The sequence below is a fragment of the Bos grunniens genome, chromosome 20 (assembly GCF_055505025.1).
Source record: "Bos grunniens cultivar Pamir isolate PY7600 chromosome 20, Bosgru_T2T1.0, whole genome shotgun sequence".
NCBI classification, from domain to species: domain Eukaryota; kingdom Metazoa; phylum Chordata; class Mammalia; order Artiodactyla; family Bovidae; genus Bos; species Bos grunniens.
The window spans coordinates 53399777-53416638 of NC_141184.1; the positions used below are offsets into that span (position 1 = coordinate 53399777).

The window sequence follows — 16862 nt, forward strand, 5'->3', positions numbered from 1 at the left end:
AGAGCTGGTATGTCACAAATTATACATGATTCTTCCCTTGATGTTTTTCAGTGGTTTTGATATAAGTGTTTTAGATCCTGATAAAAGCTCCTTTCCCGCTCACCTTAACCACTGATGTAACATACCTTGAGCCACTATTCTCCTAATTAAACTGCCAAAATAACGCTGTTTAAATTATTCAGAATCAGAGTGAAGGATTCTAATTTTATAGGGCAAATGGTGGACTTACATTTCAAAGTATTAAGCTGTTTTCTGGGCAAGCCCTGCCTCCTCTTCTTCCCCTACTCATTCCACTCAGGCCTTTTTCCTCTCCCCAGCCCTCATTAAAGCACAAAGCCTCAAAGAGACCACAGCAGTCTAATGCAGGTCAGCAATACTCACAGGCAGCAAACACAGCTGGTTTTTCTAATCTAAAAGACTATGCAAGATTGAGATGGAGGAAGAGGGAGAAGGTCATCAGAGGAGTAACTCACACTGGAAAGGTCTGTGAGGGGGAATTTGCAGAAGCAGATACCCACCAAGTGAGGGAAGACCGAAGAGACAGAAAAGGGACCTGGTGGCTCAAGCTTACTGGAGTGGAACTCTCTCACTGATCCTTTGCTTGAAGATAACCTGCTATCCAACAGTCTTTAACCCTTGTGGACCCACCAGAGGAAAAGGAACGTGGATCATTGTATAAAAATGGGGCAAGAAAAGAAAACCTGATCCCTTTAGCCTGTTGGAACTAAATAAACTGCTGAGAATTTCCTTATAAGCTGACTCAGTGATGGACTCGGTGCTAATATTACATTGCTGGGTCTAGTCTAGAAAATTGTTAGTAAATGAATTGAGGGCAACCTGAGTTGTCCTGTAAATACAGCACCCCCAGACTAGAGCCAGGCATACCTTCCCCCTCCTAACCCAGACACCCTCCTCACCCGCCCTTTAATACAGACCTTTGATTTTTTTAGTGAATGTACTGTTCAGAAGGAGAGAAATAAATTTTATGTGGTGAAGGTATAGAGATATCTTCTAGCTGATAGCAGAACTAGGGCCTTAATAACTGATTTAAAATACTCAGTGGCATAAAATTTCAGGTCTGGAGAGGCCAGAATAGTCAGGGTTCTCATACATGTAAAGCAGAGACTTAAAACTCAGCAACAGTAGACAGATGACCACACCTCCATAACGGGTGGATAAGACAGGCAGGTGCTATCAGGGAACAGAAAAAGCCTCCTTTGCCGGAGCTCAGCCCTTCTCCAAAGGCCTTGGATATATGTGTCAGGATGAGAGCAAACAGGAACTCACTGATGGGGAACTGGTGCTTCTATTTCATTGACCAGCACCTGCAACAAACCATGAATTTCACTCTTTGTAGTGGACAGTATCACTTCGTGACTGGATCATTTGGTGAAGGAGAGACTTAATCTGCCTAGACTAGCTCCTTTGTTTTTGTTTAGTCGCTAAGTCATGTCTGACTCTGCAACCCCATGGACTGCAGCACACCAGGCCTCCCTGTCCTTCACTATACCCTGGAGCTTGCGCAAACTCATGTCCATTGAGTTGGTGATGCCACCCAACCATCTCATCCTCTGTCATCCCCTTGTCTTCCTGCCTTCAATCTTTCCCAGCATCAGGGTCTTTTCCAATGAGTTGGCTCTTCACATCAGGGGGCCAAAGTATCAGAGCGTCAACTTCAGCATTGGTTCTTCCAATGAATAGTTAGGGTTGATTTCCTTTAGGATTGACAGGTTTGATCTCCGTGCTGTCCAAGGGACTCTCAAGAATCTTCACTAACACCACAATTCAAAAGCATCAGTTTTCCTCACAGCCCTCCCATCAGGGAGCTTGCACAAGTCTCTTATCCTCATGCATCAGAGGGCAGAGAGAAGAAGCAAGAACTACAACCCCACGGCCTCACGAATGAAAACCACAATCACAGAAAACTAACCAAAATGATCACATAAATCACAGCCTTGTGTAATTCAATGAAGCTATGAGCCATGCCATGCAGGGCCACCCAACACAATGGGTCGTGGTGGGGATTTCTGACAAAACAGTGGTCTACTGGAAAAGGGAAAGGCAAACCACTTCAGTATTCTTGCCTTGAGAACCTCATGAACAGTATGAAAAGGCAAAAAGACTAGCTTCTTTAGACCTGAAATTAAAGATGTCAAGTTCAAATGTGATATATGTACCTGCTCCAAGAGCTTACCTGGAGACTCTTTGAAGCCACATATATACTAACACCAGGACACATAATGAATTTGAGGGATCCGATCACTTTGAGATCTGCCAATAGGATTCAGAAGGCAGCACTCTGCTGAGGACTTTCTGAAATTCATTCAGATAGGGCTGTGACCATAAGGTTGCCTGTGGTGGGAAGTACTTGGCAGGAGTCCATAAATTGAAAACCTTTGCCAACCACTTCCACATGAACCTTCATGTATTGGGATTTATCCAAATCCTGCAAAATATACTGGGACACTCTCCCTGAGGGAAAGGAGTGTAAAGTCAGCATCTGGCTTTCCCAGGGCATGCCTGTCATCCCAGAAGGGCTATATGGTTCTCCCTTTCTCTTTTGATATTTGGGAGGCCCTGGGCTCCCTACTGATCTCTGATTTAGAAGTCAGACATCAGATCTGCAAGAACAGATCTGGCTAGCTGCAGACCCTGCTCAGGGACACATAAACTGAAATGACCTGTAGGAAGGTACAAGCAGAGAGAAGGAGGTCTGTAATGGAAATTGGGCAGCAGGGTGAGAACAAAACTGACCTACCTGAAGCTGGGGTAAGGCGATCAGAAATTTTAAGTGTATTAAAATGTGAGAAAGACTATAAAGTGATCATTTGTTTGTTTAAACCAGGTTTTTCAACCTCAGCTTTATTGACATTTTTGCCAAACAAGTTATGGGGAGTTGTCCTGAGCAATGCAGGATTCTCAGCATCAACCCTGGCCTCCACTCACCAAATGCCAAGAACACTCCTTCTCTAGCTGAGACAATCAAAAAGGTTTCTAGAAGTTACCAAATGTCCCCTAGCATGTAAAGCCATCCCTAGTTGAGAACAACTGAGTGAACTCCGGGAGTTGGTGATGGACAGGGAGGCCTGGCGTGCTGCGATTCATGGGGTCGCAAAGAGTCGGACACAACTGAGCAACTGAACTGAACTGACTGACCAATATTTTTTCATTGAAATAAAATGCTTCAGAGTAATCACTTCAGTAATTATATCATTTCAGTGGTACTGCTGTTCAAAGCAGTTTTTGAGCTTTTCTTTACAAATCAACATCAGAGTTTTTCAGAATTTCATTTAATTGGCTCTAAGGGAGAAAAGTCTTTGTCTACTGCTTTAAAAATCATGCCCAGAACTAATCAAAAGTTAAGAATAGTTTCAAAAGTCAGTGGATCAAGCTGAGCTATGTCTTGATAAGTGGAGTTGGAATGGGGGAAGTAGAGGTGGGATTAATCATAATTTACTAACATTTTCAACTTATAGTTTGTAAACTGCAAAGGAACAAATCCAGAAATGTTTAGGGCTATGGTAATATTAGTGGAATATATGTATAGTAGCCTGAGGTGACTATGTGGGATGTGTATTTTCCAGCATGTATTTTTTTAAGATTTATTTGTTTATTTATTTTTGCCCATGTTAGGTCTTTGGTGCTGCACGTGGGCTTTCTCTAGCTGCAGCAAGCGAGGGCTACTCTTTGTTGTGGTGCCCGGGCTCTGCATGGCAACGGCTTCTCTTGTTGCAGAGCATGGGCTCTAGGTGCGTACGCTTCAGCAGTTGTAGCACACAGGCTCAGCAGTTGTGGCTCACGGGCTCAGCAGTTGTGGCACACGGGCTTACTTGCTCCATGGCATGTGGGAACTTCCTGGACCAGGGATCAAACCCTTGTGCCCTGCATGGGGGAATCCCAGATTCTGAACCACTGGACCACCAGGAAAGCCCTCAGCGTATTATTTTAAATCCTTTTTTCCCTTCGTCATCTATTATGACTTCAAATTTAAATAAAGTAAGTCGAGAATGTGAACAGACTCAGTGAAAAATTATTTCAAAGGATAGATTTTCAATTTTGCTAATTACCATATACTTGTGTGTACTGCGATTATACGTATATACACATAAACACACACAGAGCAGAAGCGAAAAGTACATCATACTCCTTACACTTACCATACAGGGTTTTGTGTTTTATTTTTATGTTTCATATATACATTTGTGTTTCTCTTTGGCATTTCCTTAATCAGCTAGATTATGCAAATCACCTTGGGAATGAAACACAACAGAGAAGGCAAAAAACCAGAAAGATTTATCCTAGATTCTGAGTTATAAAAGCTTAGTTACATAGCCATACAGAAGAACTCAAGGGCCTAGACAAGAGATCTGGAAGGAAACCTTGGGAGTTTCCATGCCTCCTAGCACAGAAGAGCATGCTTCAGGCTTGGGAAAGGGGAGAGTCAGAGGGAAGGCAACTCGTGCTGATCTCAGAAAAAAGGGCAATAAGCCCTGGTGAGGTGCCAAGTAGGATTAAGGAAACAGAGAGGAGAGGGATCAGGCTCAGCTGCCTGGGTAGAGGGGGAACAGGTGGCTGATATGGCCTTAGGCAGCCATGGAGAGTGTCTCCCATGAGGTGAAAGGGCAGCATAAAGTCTCCTGAGTGCCCTCAGTGGACATGGCTGTGTTGCAGAAGAGCTGCAGAAAATGACGGAGCCGTGTAGCTAGCAGCAACGCAGACCTACACGGACTGGTGCTCAAAGACCTGAAGGGCCCTGGACATCTCAGGGGATGGCCGTGCAGACAGAGGACATGGAGACCAAAGGACTCCTTCTTCCCACTCACTTGATACACAAGCTTTCTGTAACTTGCTGAGAGATTTTGTTCTTACATGGCTGACTTTGTCAAAAGAGGTCTGAAACCATTTACGTATGGGATCAGACAGTACAAACTTCCTCTCTCCTCTACTCCTAAAAGTAGCGGTTGCCAGACCTGGTTGATTGCTAACCACCTAGAGAAAGATTAGTATGTCTGGGGAGACACTGATGATGGGCCAGGTTTGGGAACAACTTTTTTCCTTTTATTTCTTTCTAATTGAAAGATAATTGCTTTATACTATTGTGTTGGTTTCTTCCATACATCAACATGAATCAGCCATAGATATACATATCTCCCTTTCTCTTGAATCTCCCTCCCACTGAGAACTTCTTTTTTTTTTAAGAGTTTCTTCTTTATACTGCACAAACTGTTCTCTGACATGACAATATCCACAGTATGAGAAATACACATGATTCATGATAAAAGATTCAATAATGCGTGTCACTTGGATATGATAATATATCTGGGTCAAGAACGGGAAGAACAGGAGGTGCAATCAACAACGGAAACAATTTCTCTGATGATCCAAATAATTGCAACAGATATGAAATCTGCAGCATCTTGGAGTCAGCATATACACCCAAAATGTAAAGTATTTAAACTGTGTCAAGGGTGAAATAAGTTTCTTAAGCATTTGTGAAAAGAGAAATTATTGCTACATCTTAGGTCTTAGTAACTTACAGAAAATTAGAATATAAGCCTTGTCTTTTAGGCAAACAAAAGTGATCAACACAAATATCAAACAAAGATACTAAGCACCTAATTTCTGTTTTTCAAATGGGAATGTTATAGTATCAAGGATCATGCTTTCATTTGGAAATAACAGAACACAACTTGAAGTGCTAAGCAGTAAGAGCTGTTACACAGAAACATAGAAAAAGAAGTCCAAAGGTAGGAAAATTTCTTCCGAGTTAGTTCATTTCTACTTTGTCATTTTTGTGGAAAAAGATGGTGATCGTCATTCCAAATATCACATTCTCATACACCTTCTTCCAGAGTAGTAGAAGAGTCTTTTCTTTGTGTCTCTTTTTAAGAGATTTAAAACCTTTTCCAATGCTCTCAGAGGCCCCTTAAACACCTCCTCCCACAACTGTATCACATTTCCATATTTAAATGAAGCACTGAAAAAGGTTTGGGCATGTAGTGGTTTCTAAAGGGTAATTGATATTGTGTTTATCCCCACCCTGCACATTTGGGGAAGCACATGGCTGTCTCCTGTGAAACCTGTATGCAGGTCAAGAAGCAAAAGTCAGAACCAGAAATGGAACAATGCACTGGTTCCAAATCGGGAAAAGAGTATGGCAAGGCTGTATAGTGTCATCCTGTTTATTTAACTTATATGTAGAGTGAAAGTGAAAGTGAAACGGCTTAGTCGTGTCTGACTCTTTGCGACCCCATGGACTGTAGTCCACCAGGCTCCTTTGTCCATAGAATTCTCCAGGCAAGAGTCCTGGAGTGGGTTGCCATTTCTTCCTCCAGGGGATATTCCCGACCCAGGGATTGAACCCGGGTCTCCCACATTGCAGTCAGACACTTTACCATCTGAGCCACCAGGGAAGCCCATTGAATGAAGTGAGTGAAGTTGCTCAGTCGTGTCCGACTCTAGGCTCCTCCGTCCATGGGATTCTCCAGGCAAGAATACTGGAGTGGGTTGCCATTTCCTTCTCTAGGAAATGTAGAGTATATCATGTGAAATGCTGGGCTGGATGAATCCCAAGCTGGAATCAAGATTGCTGGGAGAAGTATCTCAGATATACAGATGACACCACTCTAATAGTAGAGAGTGAAGAGGAACTAAGGAGCCTCTTGACGAGGGGGAAAGAGGAAAGTGAAAAAGTTGGCTTAAAACTCAATATTCAAAACACTTAGATCATGGCATCTGGTCTCATCGCTTGATGGCAAATTGATGGGGAAAAAGTGGAAGCAGTGACAGATTTTATTTTCTTGGGCTCTAAAATCACCCTGAGTGGTGACTGTAGCCATGAAATTAAGATGCTTGCTACTTGGAAGGAAAACTATGACAAACCTAGACAGCTTATTAAAAAGCAAAGACATCACTTTGCCAACAAAGGTCTGTATAGTTAAAGCTATGATTTTTCCAGTAGTCATGAATGGATGTGAGAGTTGGACCATAAAGAAGGCTGAATACCAAAGAATTGATGCCTTTCAGTTATGGTGCTGGAGAAGACTCAAGAGTCCCTAGGACAGAAAGTAGATCAAACCAGTCAATTCTAAAGGAAATCAACCCTGAATAATCATTGGAAGGACTGATGCTGAAGCTGAAGCTCCAGTACTGTGGCCACCTGATGTGAAGAGTTGACTCACTGGAAAAGACTCTGATGCTGGGAAAGATTGAGGGAAGGAGAAGAGGGGGTAACAGAGGATGAGATGGTTGGAAAGGACAGGGAAGCCTGGCGTGCTGCAGTTCATGGCATCGCAGAGAGTTGGACATGACTTAGTGACTGAACAACAATGGCTTGAGGGTGGAAGGATGAGTCTGAAAAAGGCAGAAGACTTGATAACCCACAAGGAAGAAAGAGGGGTTGGCTTTGAGAAACAATGTCTGCTTAAATTGTGATTTGAAGAGATCACTCTTCAGTGGCATTTCAAATAGGAACCAAAGCTCCAACAGGGAGCTTACCCATCTAAGTGCTCTCTGCTCATCCTGGTGATGGGTGTTCAGGATAGACTAATCTTGAGTTTTTGTTTGTTTGTTTGTTTAAAAAAACATGATTGATAAGTTAAGCATGTTTTGCAATACCATATAAGACTTTCTAGTGACCCTTACATGTCTGCTATTTAGGACTATCTTGTGCCAGTCTCTGATGATACAGATAACACACTATAAATCCATAAATATAGACAGTACAGAGCTGGACACACACTTGTAATTGTTATGATCACAAAGAGTCAAATACAACTGAGTGATAACACTTTATATATTATTATTTAGCTGAATCCATTGTGGAATTATCCACATTATATGCAGTCCTACAGCACAGCATAATAACCAGTACTGATATCTGCCTCTGGTGCATTGGGACAGCCAGGTCGGTTTTCACGGGGGGTCTTCTGTCTGGTGGACTGGACACTCATGCCCCACTGCTGTCCATTATTTTGCTTCTCACTCCTGCTTGTACCTGTACCTCTATGTTAGGTAGTTACCACACTACATTTTATCTGTAGACACATCTTGCATCACTTAAAACTCTAGTAAGTTCTTGTGGAGTAATAAGAGGGGTGTCATGTACAAATGTACATCTCACACAGAACTACACCAGGGGAGGGAAGGCAAGAAATAAATGTCCATGGTATGAATCAATCAAGTAATGATCAGAGCTAATGTTGACACTTTGTTGCACTGACTAGCAGGAAGGTCCAATGTTCTCAACTTCAAATTAAGTTAAAGTATAAGGAAATGAGGCATGTTTATCTGTAAATAATTCATTGACAAGGTCAACTTCTCAGTTACTTGCAGTTTACTTGGATTTTCTTGTGCCTTTTGCCTTTTTCTGAGATGTTATACTTGATCTCTCAAAAGATTTCCTTTAATGGGATTTGATTCTGAAAAACTTGAGGAGTGTTATTTTCATTAAAGGTCAATTGTACTTTTTTTCTCTATTTAACTCTAGAAATAAAATTATTTGTATTTCACTCATTTGAATTGTGACCATTTAATGAAATTCTCATGGCTTAAAGGAAGACATGAACATTTAAGTTAGAGTATAACATATATATATATTCTATATTTATATTATATATGTTTAAAAATATTATATAATTCTATATACATATATATATTATATAAAACTATATAGTGGAAGTGAGAAATAGATTTAAGGGACTAGATCTGATAGAGTGCCTGATGAACTATGGACAGAGGTTCGTGACATTGTACAGGAGACAGGGATCAAGACCATCCCCATGGAAAAGAAATGCAAAAAAGCAAAATGGCTGTCTGAGGAGGCCTTACAAACAGCTGTGAAAAGACGGGAAGTGAAAAGCAAAGGAGAAAAGGAAAGATATAAGCGTCTGAATGCAGAGTTCCAAAGAATAGCAAGAAGAGATAAGAAAGCCTTCCTCAGCGATCAATGCAAAGAAATAGAGGAAAACAACAGAATGGGGAAGACTAGAGATCTCTTCAAGAAAATTAGAGATACCAAGGGAACATTTCATGCAAAGATGGGCTCAATAAAGGACAGAAATGGTATGGACCTAACAGAAGCAGAAGATATTAAGAGGAGGTGGCAAGAATACACAGAAGAACTGTACAAAAAAGATCTTCACGACCCAGATAATCACGATGGTGTGATCACTGACCTAGAGCCAGACATCCTGAAATGTGAAGTCAAGTGGGCCTTAGGAAGCATCACTACAAACAAAGCTAGTGGAGGTGATGGAATTCCAGTTGAGCTATTTCAAATCCTGAAAGATGATGCTGTGAAAGTACTGCATTCAATATGTCAGCAAATTTGGAAAACTCAGCAGTGGCCACAGGACTGGAAAAGGTCAGTTTTCATTCCAATCCCAAAGAAAGGCAATGCCAAAGAATGCTCAAGAGAAGAAGAAGAAGAAAAGTTGCTCAGTCGTGTCTGACTCTTTGCGACCCCATCGACTGTAGCCCACCAGGCTCCTCGGTCCATCGGATTTTCCAGGCATGAATACTGTAGTGGGTTGCCATTTCCTTCTCCATACTACCGCACAATTGCACTCATCTCACATGCTAGTAAACTAATGCTCAAAATTCTCCAAGCCAGGCTTCAGCAATACATGAACCGTGAACTTCCAGATGTCCAGCTGGTTTTAAAAAAGGCAGAGGAACCAGAGATCAAATTGCCAGCATCTGAAGGATCATCGAAAAAGCAAGAGAGTTCCAGAAAAACATCTATTTCTGCTTTATTGACTATGCCAAAGCCTTTGACTGTGTGGATCATAATAAACTGTGGAAAATTCTGAAAGAGATGGGAATACCAGATCACCTGACCTGCCTCTTGCGAAACCGATATGCAGGTCAGGAAGCAACAATTAGAACTGGACATGGAACAACAGACTGGTTCCAAATAGGAAAAGGAGTACATCAAGGCTATATATTGTCACCCTGCTTATTTAACTTGTGTGCAGAGTACATCTTGAGAAACACTGGCCTGGAGGAAGCACAAGCAGGAATCAAGATTGCCGGGAGAAAGATCAATAACCTCAGATATGCAGATGACACCACCCTCATGGCAGAAAGTGAAGAGGAACTAAAAGGCCTCTTGATGAAAGTGAAAGAGGAGTGAAAAAGTTGGCTTAAAGCTCAACATTCAGAAAACTAATTTAACGGCATCCGGTCCCAACATTTCATGGCAGATAGATAGGGAAACAGTGGAAATATTGCCTGACTTTATTTTTCTGGGCTATAAAATCACTGCAGATGGTGACTGCAGCCATGAAATTAAAAGACGCTTACTCCTTGGAAGGAAAGTTATGACCAACCTAGACAGCATATTAAAAAGCAGAGCCATTACTTGCCAATAAAGGTCTGTCTAGTCAGGATATGGTTTTTCCAGTGGTCATGTATGGATGTGAGAGTTGGACTATAAAGAAAGCTGAGCACTGAAGAACTGATGCTTTTGAACTGTGGTGTTGGATAAGACTCTTGAGAGTCCCTTGGACTGCAGGGAGATCCAACCAGTCCATCCTAAAGGAGATCAGTCCTGGGTGTTCATTGGAAGGACTGATGTTGAAGCTGAAACTCCAATACTTTGGCCACTTCATACGAAGAGCTGACTCATTGAAAAAGACCCTGATGCTGGGAAAGATTGAGGGCAGGAGGAGAAGGGGATGACAGAGGATGAGATGGTTGGATGGCATCATCGACTCGATGGACATGGGTTTGGGTGGACTCCGGGAGTTGGTGATGGACAGGGAAGCCTGGCATGCTGCAGTTCATGGGGTCGCAAAGAGTCAGACACAACTGAGAGATGAACTGAACTGAAAAATATTATTATTTGGGCTTCCCAGATGGCTCAGTGGTAAAGAACACCTACAGTGCAGGAATGCAGGTTCGATCCCTGTGTCGGGAAGATCCCCTGGAGAGGGAAATAGCAGCCCACTCCAGTATTCTTGCCTGGGAAATCCCATGTAGCCTGGCGGGCTACAGTCCATGGGGCTGCACACAACTGAGCAACTAAACAATAATAATGTTATGTATTGTATAGTATGTATATTTAGTATAATACAGTATGCTAAATTAGCTTTAGCTAATTCTGAGGTGGAGAGTTTGTGATTCCTCCAAATAAAATTTAGGAATATAACCTTGACTCATTAAGATCAAGTGTGTTGATCTTACATCTCAGTCAAACCTCATTCATGGGGTTCTTGGAAGGCTGAGGACAGTAACAATGCAGTCTCTTTTCATCAGTCTGTAAAATCCCTTCCCAGTCATGACTGTCATCCTACCCTTCGAACGACTGTAGCTCTCCTTTGCTCTCTTTGGAGAATGCTTCTCTGTTTAATTAATCTCAGTGTTAATCTAACACAAGTTCTAGAAAAAAGGAAAAATGAGAGATATAAACAATAAAAACTTGAAAGGGAAGAGCACAGAGTAGCAAAACGAGCCTTGCCAATAAATTTGACAATAGAGCCAAACTTATTATTTGGCGTACATTTAATTTTCATCATGAGACATGTGTTGTGATAGGGAAAAGTTTAACTGGTTGAAGCCTCTGTTGGTAAATCAATAACCACAGCAACAAGCCCCTGGCCATGCTGGAGCATAAGGCAAATGGAAAAAATAAGGGCTGGGCATATGATAAGAGAGAGGAACTGTTCCTGAATAGATATGACATACTGTAATTCATCACGGTGAAGATTCTGGATCCTACTGTCTCTAAAGGGTGCTTCATGGACTAAAGGGTGTGACTGTCCTCAGTTAACTGTCTCTCTTGCTTAAAGGTGTCCTCACTCACAGGCGCAATTCGAAAAGGCTTTTCATGAATCCTTATCTATATGCATTTCCCTGCCATCCCACAATTATGGCTTCTTCCTGAAGGCAATGGCACCCCACTCCAGTACTCTTGCCTGGAAAATCCCATGGATGGAGGAGCCTGGTAGGCTGCAGTACATGGGGTCACTAAGAGTCAGACACGACTGAGTGACTTCACTTTCACTTTTCACTTTCATGCATTGGAGAAGGAAATGGCAACCCACTCCAGTGTTCTTGCCTGGAGAATCCCAGGGATGGGGGAGCCTGGTGGGCTGCCGTCTATGGGGTCGCACAGAGTCGGACACGACTGAAGTGACTTAGCAGCAGCAGCAGCTTGAAACCCTGACCTTGGTTTTCAGAACACAGCACTTTTCCAACCGGCCTCATGCCTTTCTACCAGTCAGTTTTTTTGCAATTAAAAAGCTGCTTTTATTAAAGTGTTTAAAACCGGTGCTTCTGAAAAGAATGCCGTTTTAACAATGAGTTAATAAAAGCAAGCAAATCTAGCAATGGGTTGGTTAAAGCTTAAGCAGAAAATCCCAAGGAAGAAGCAAAACCACAAATGACAATCAACTATCTCACCAGACCTCAGTGGTTTTTGCTCAAAAACTGAAGAAGTGTTAACAGATTCTGGGAGTAGATTTGCAGGGAGATTTTATGAAGAAAGAAAGGGAGATGACCCAGCTTACCACTAGCAGTACAATTAGGTGTATCTGAAATCAACCATTGCTTCTATTTCTTGAGGTACAGGAGTAGGGTAAGCTGCTACCCATGTTATCCAAGAGAATAACATTCCCCACTTATCAAGGGCTCTGGGTCAAGTCCTATGCTAGGGATCTCACTCACATTATCTATTCAATACTTAACCCTCATATCAACTCTAGGGAAAGGATATTATCTAAATGGGGAGGCAGAGCGTGAGACCGTTAGAAAGCATCACCAACTCAATGGTGAAGTCAATTCGCCAAATTGAAGCAAATTCGTCAATCACCGACGAACTTAAGCAAACTCCAGGAGATAGTGGAGGACAGAGAAACTTGGAGGGCTACAGTCCACAGGGTCACAAAGAGTTGGACATGACTTAGGAACTGAACAACAACAACAATCTTAATGTCACAGATAAGGAAACTGAAGCTTAAGAGACTTGTCCCTAATCACACAGTTACTATGTCACAGAGCAGGTTTTCAAAGTTCAACAGGACTCTGGTCCGTGCCTATTCACCGCAGCACACAGCTTTCCAGTGTGTTAAGAGACACAAGATGTCAAAACAAACTTAGCCGGTCAACCAACATTTACTAAGACCATAAGCAGGTCCAGGATTATCCTGGGGATTCGGAAGTGGACCAGAGAACCACTTTATAGCCACTAGGATGGTGATCATCAAAAAGACAGACAATAACCAGGGAAGAAGAGGAACAATCATACATTGTTACTGGAATTGTAAAATGGTGCAGCCACCGTGGGAAAAAGTTTAGCAGTTCATCAAAATATAGGTATACCTTGTCTCATCATCATATATTCTATTCGCTTCACAGATACTGTGTTTTTCACAAAAAGCAGTTTTGTGGCAATCTCGCATTAAGCAAGTCTGTTGGCGCCATTTTTCCAACAGTGTTGATCCACCTTGTGTTTCTATGCCACTTTTGGCAATTCTTGCAATATTTCAAACTTTTGCATTTTATTTTTTTGCATTGTATTTTTTTACAGTGATCTGAGATCAGTGATCTTTGATGTTACCTAATTTTGATATAGACTGGAAAAAAAATATTCATGTGCCTTATCTCCATACTCACTTTATTGGGGTGGTCTGGATCCAAAAGTTTGATATCTCCAAAGTATGTATGCCTGCAGGTTGTGATAGTTCTGTTTAAATTAGTGAAGGTGATGTAAAACTGAATGCAAACTGAACAACAGAGGTCCCCTCAAAGTCTCAACAACACAGTTGGTAAAGCATTCACTAGGTTTCCCTGCCCTACAGAGAAGGGTGTGCTGAATGAAGGATTTAAAAGAAAGAATCATCTCTAGAGAGGAGAATGGAATCGGACATATTTACTTTGATTTTAACAAACAATCTTCTCACATAGACCTGGATCTCCTGAGCAGGATTATCCACTTGCACATTTACTCAATATTGGTTTTGTCTATATATATGACCAATTTTAAATGAATGACTTGGAATTCTAGTTTAGGAACCAGTTTCTTGGGTATGGCTAGCTTTGGGTATGGCTCACTAGACCCTAAGAATATACTCCCCGCTACCAAACACATGAAATGACTTCTGTATCTAGATATCGAAATTAGCCAGTGTGAGGACCATCCACAGAGACCACACACAGACACAACTTCCAAGACATCTGGGCCATTCTGGAAGTTCTCATCATCTGGAAGACCTTGCTTTGCTACTGTGATGATTCTTAACAGTAAAAGGAAACTTCAGAGCTAGAGACTCACCTGCTTTACTTCACCTTAAACCTCTATCCCATGAAAAGCATCTCAAGCACTACACTGCAACTAACAGAAATTTTAAGTGGACCATATAGGGTGTGTGAATTGATAACTTTGAACTCAAAGCACATAGAGAATTTTAAGTGGCAGCCTTTAAAAAGTTGGCTTGAAACTCCAACATTAAAAAACTAAGATCAAGGCATCCGGTCCCAGCACTTCATGGCAAATAGAAGGGGAAAAAGTGGAAGCAGTGACAGATTTCCTTTTCTTGGGCTCCAGAATCACTGCAGATGGTGACTGCAGCCATGAAATTAAAAGAGCCTTGCTTCTTGGATGGAAAGCTCTGACAAACCTGTACCGTGCCAAGTCGCTTCAGTCGTGTCCGACTCTGTGTGACCCTATGAACTATGGCCCACCAGGCTCCTCTGTTCACGGGATTCTCCAGGCAAGAATACTGGAATGAATTGCTATTTCCTCCTCCAGGGATCTTCCCAACCCAGAGATCAAACCTGTGTGTCTTAAGTCTAACTGGTATTGGCAGGCAGGTTCTTTACCACTTGTGCCACCTGCAAAGCCAACGTATTAAGAAGCAAAGACATCACTTTGCCAACAAAGGCCCATATAGTCAAAGCTATGGTTTTTCCAGTAGTCATGTACAGATGTGAGAGTTGGACCATAAAGAGGACTGAATGCCAAAGAATTGATGCTTTCAAACAGTGGTGCCGGAAAAGACTCTTGAGAGTCCCTTGGACTGCAAGGAGATCCAATCAGTCAATCCTAAAGGAAACCCACCCTCAATATTCATCGGAAGGACTGTTGCTGAAGCTGAAGCTCCAATATTTTGGCCACCTGATTCAAAGAGTCAACTCATTGGAAAAGATCCTGAACCTGGGCAAGACTGAAGGCAAAAGGAAAAGAGGACAGCAGAGGATGAGATGGCTAGACAGCATCACTGACTCAATGGACATGAATGTGATTAAACTCCAGGAGATAGTGGAGGGCATAGGAGATGGGTGTGTTACAGTCCATGAGGCTCCAATGAGTCAGACACAACTTAGCGACTGAACAACTTTAAATATATCCTAGCAAGCTAATGTAACGAACTGAAATCAAGACTGCTATTATATTACACAATAATCAGCCTACGGGACTTCCCCTAACAGATGTGATTTTAATTGGATTAAAGAATTTCTAGCATGTTTTCCCTTTAAATAACCCACATAAAAATACTTGTCATTCTTTAAATGCTTTTGTTCACTCTCTCCTATATAGGCACATCAAACTATGGAAAACAAGTAGCAAGGTTAAAAAACATGTATCTTGAATCACAGAACTGGAAAATAATTTAAGAATTATCTAAATCTATTCCTTAAATTCAGATAACTCAATAAGCAGATGAGTATTTTGTTTTTCCTTTAGGAAAACCAGAGTGAAACCAGAAAAACCTTGGAAAAGTTATCTGTCTTTGCTTAGCCTTTTCATTGGAAAGCAAGAACTAAAAATGGTGATTTAGGTTTGCTAAGGCAAAAGGGAACAATGGAGTTATGTTGCAGCCTAGAAGTGATGTCAGTTTTTATCTTAGACTGATGGAGTAAAGAGACATCTCCGGCAGGCCTGAGGCATGTCCTAGCACAGTGTGGGATCATGCTAATAACAAGGCCAGAATATGTCTGTGCTCTGCCCACTTGTTCTAGACCTGGGTCTGGGCAATTTTAATCTTTCTAAGTCTCTATTTCCTATCTACAACATAATATACACCCCTCAGAAAGGTTTTGTGAGATTAATTGTGTGGTTCACCTTAATTACTACATATTCTAAAGGCCTTACTTTAACAGATTGGGATCAATAAGCTAAGATGAACTCCTGGAGGCCAAGGAGTGAATTATTTACCTGTATCCTAGCACATCCACAACAGTACAAAGTTAATTCTAGACCAACAGGCCAAATTATACCAGAATAATTTTGAAACAAGGTCAACTCTGGTCATCTCAACATGTAGCTCATGGGAAATATACACTGAGAGTTTAGTGTCTCTTCATGTTATGATACTTCCTTACTTATTTATTTGCTTCACAGCTTGTGGGATCTTAGTTCCTCAACAAGGAATTGAATCTGGACCCTCGGCAAGGAAAGCCGGGAGTCCTAAGCACTGGCATGCATGCATGCTAAGTCACTTCAGCCATGTCAAACTCTTTGCGATCCCACCAGGCTCCTCTGTCCATGGGATTCTCCAGGCAAGAATACTGCAGTGGGTTGCCATGCCTTCCTCCAGGGAATCTTCCCAACCCAGGGATTGAACCTGCATCTCTTATGTCTCCTGCATTTACAGGCAGATTCTTTACCACTAGCGCCACCTGGGAAGCCCCTTAGCCACTGGATGGTCAGGGAATTCCCTGGTTGTGATACTTTAAATATTTGAAAAAATTAACCAGTATATGCAGGAATTTAGCATATGATTGACAGATGCATTTTTTAATTTTAATTTTAATTTTTGGCTGTGCTGGGTCTTCGTTGCTGCACGGGCTTTCCTCTAGATGCCGCGAGCAGGGGCTACTCTCTAGTTATGGTGTGTTGGCTTCTCATTGCGGTGGCT

The 16862-nt window shown here is 41.8% G+C and overlaps 1 protein-coding gene across 3 annotated transcripts in view; it reads right to left on the bottom strand.

Moving 5' to 3' along the window:
* Nucleotides 1-16862, bottom strand: part of ELOVL7 (ELOVL fatty acid elongase 7) — a 77836-nt gene that overhangs the window by 31338 nt on the left and 29636 nt on the right. The window lies entirely within an intron of this gene.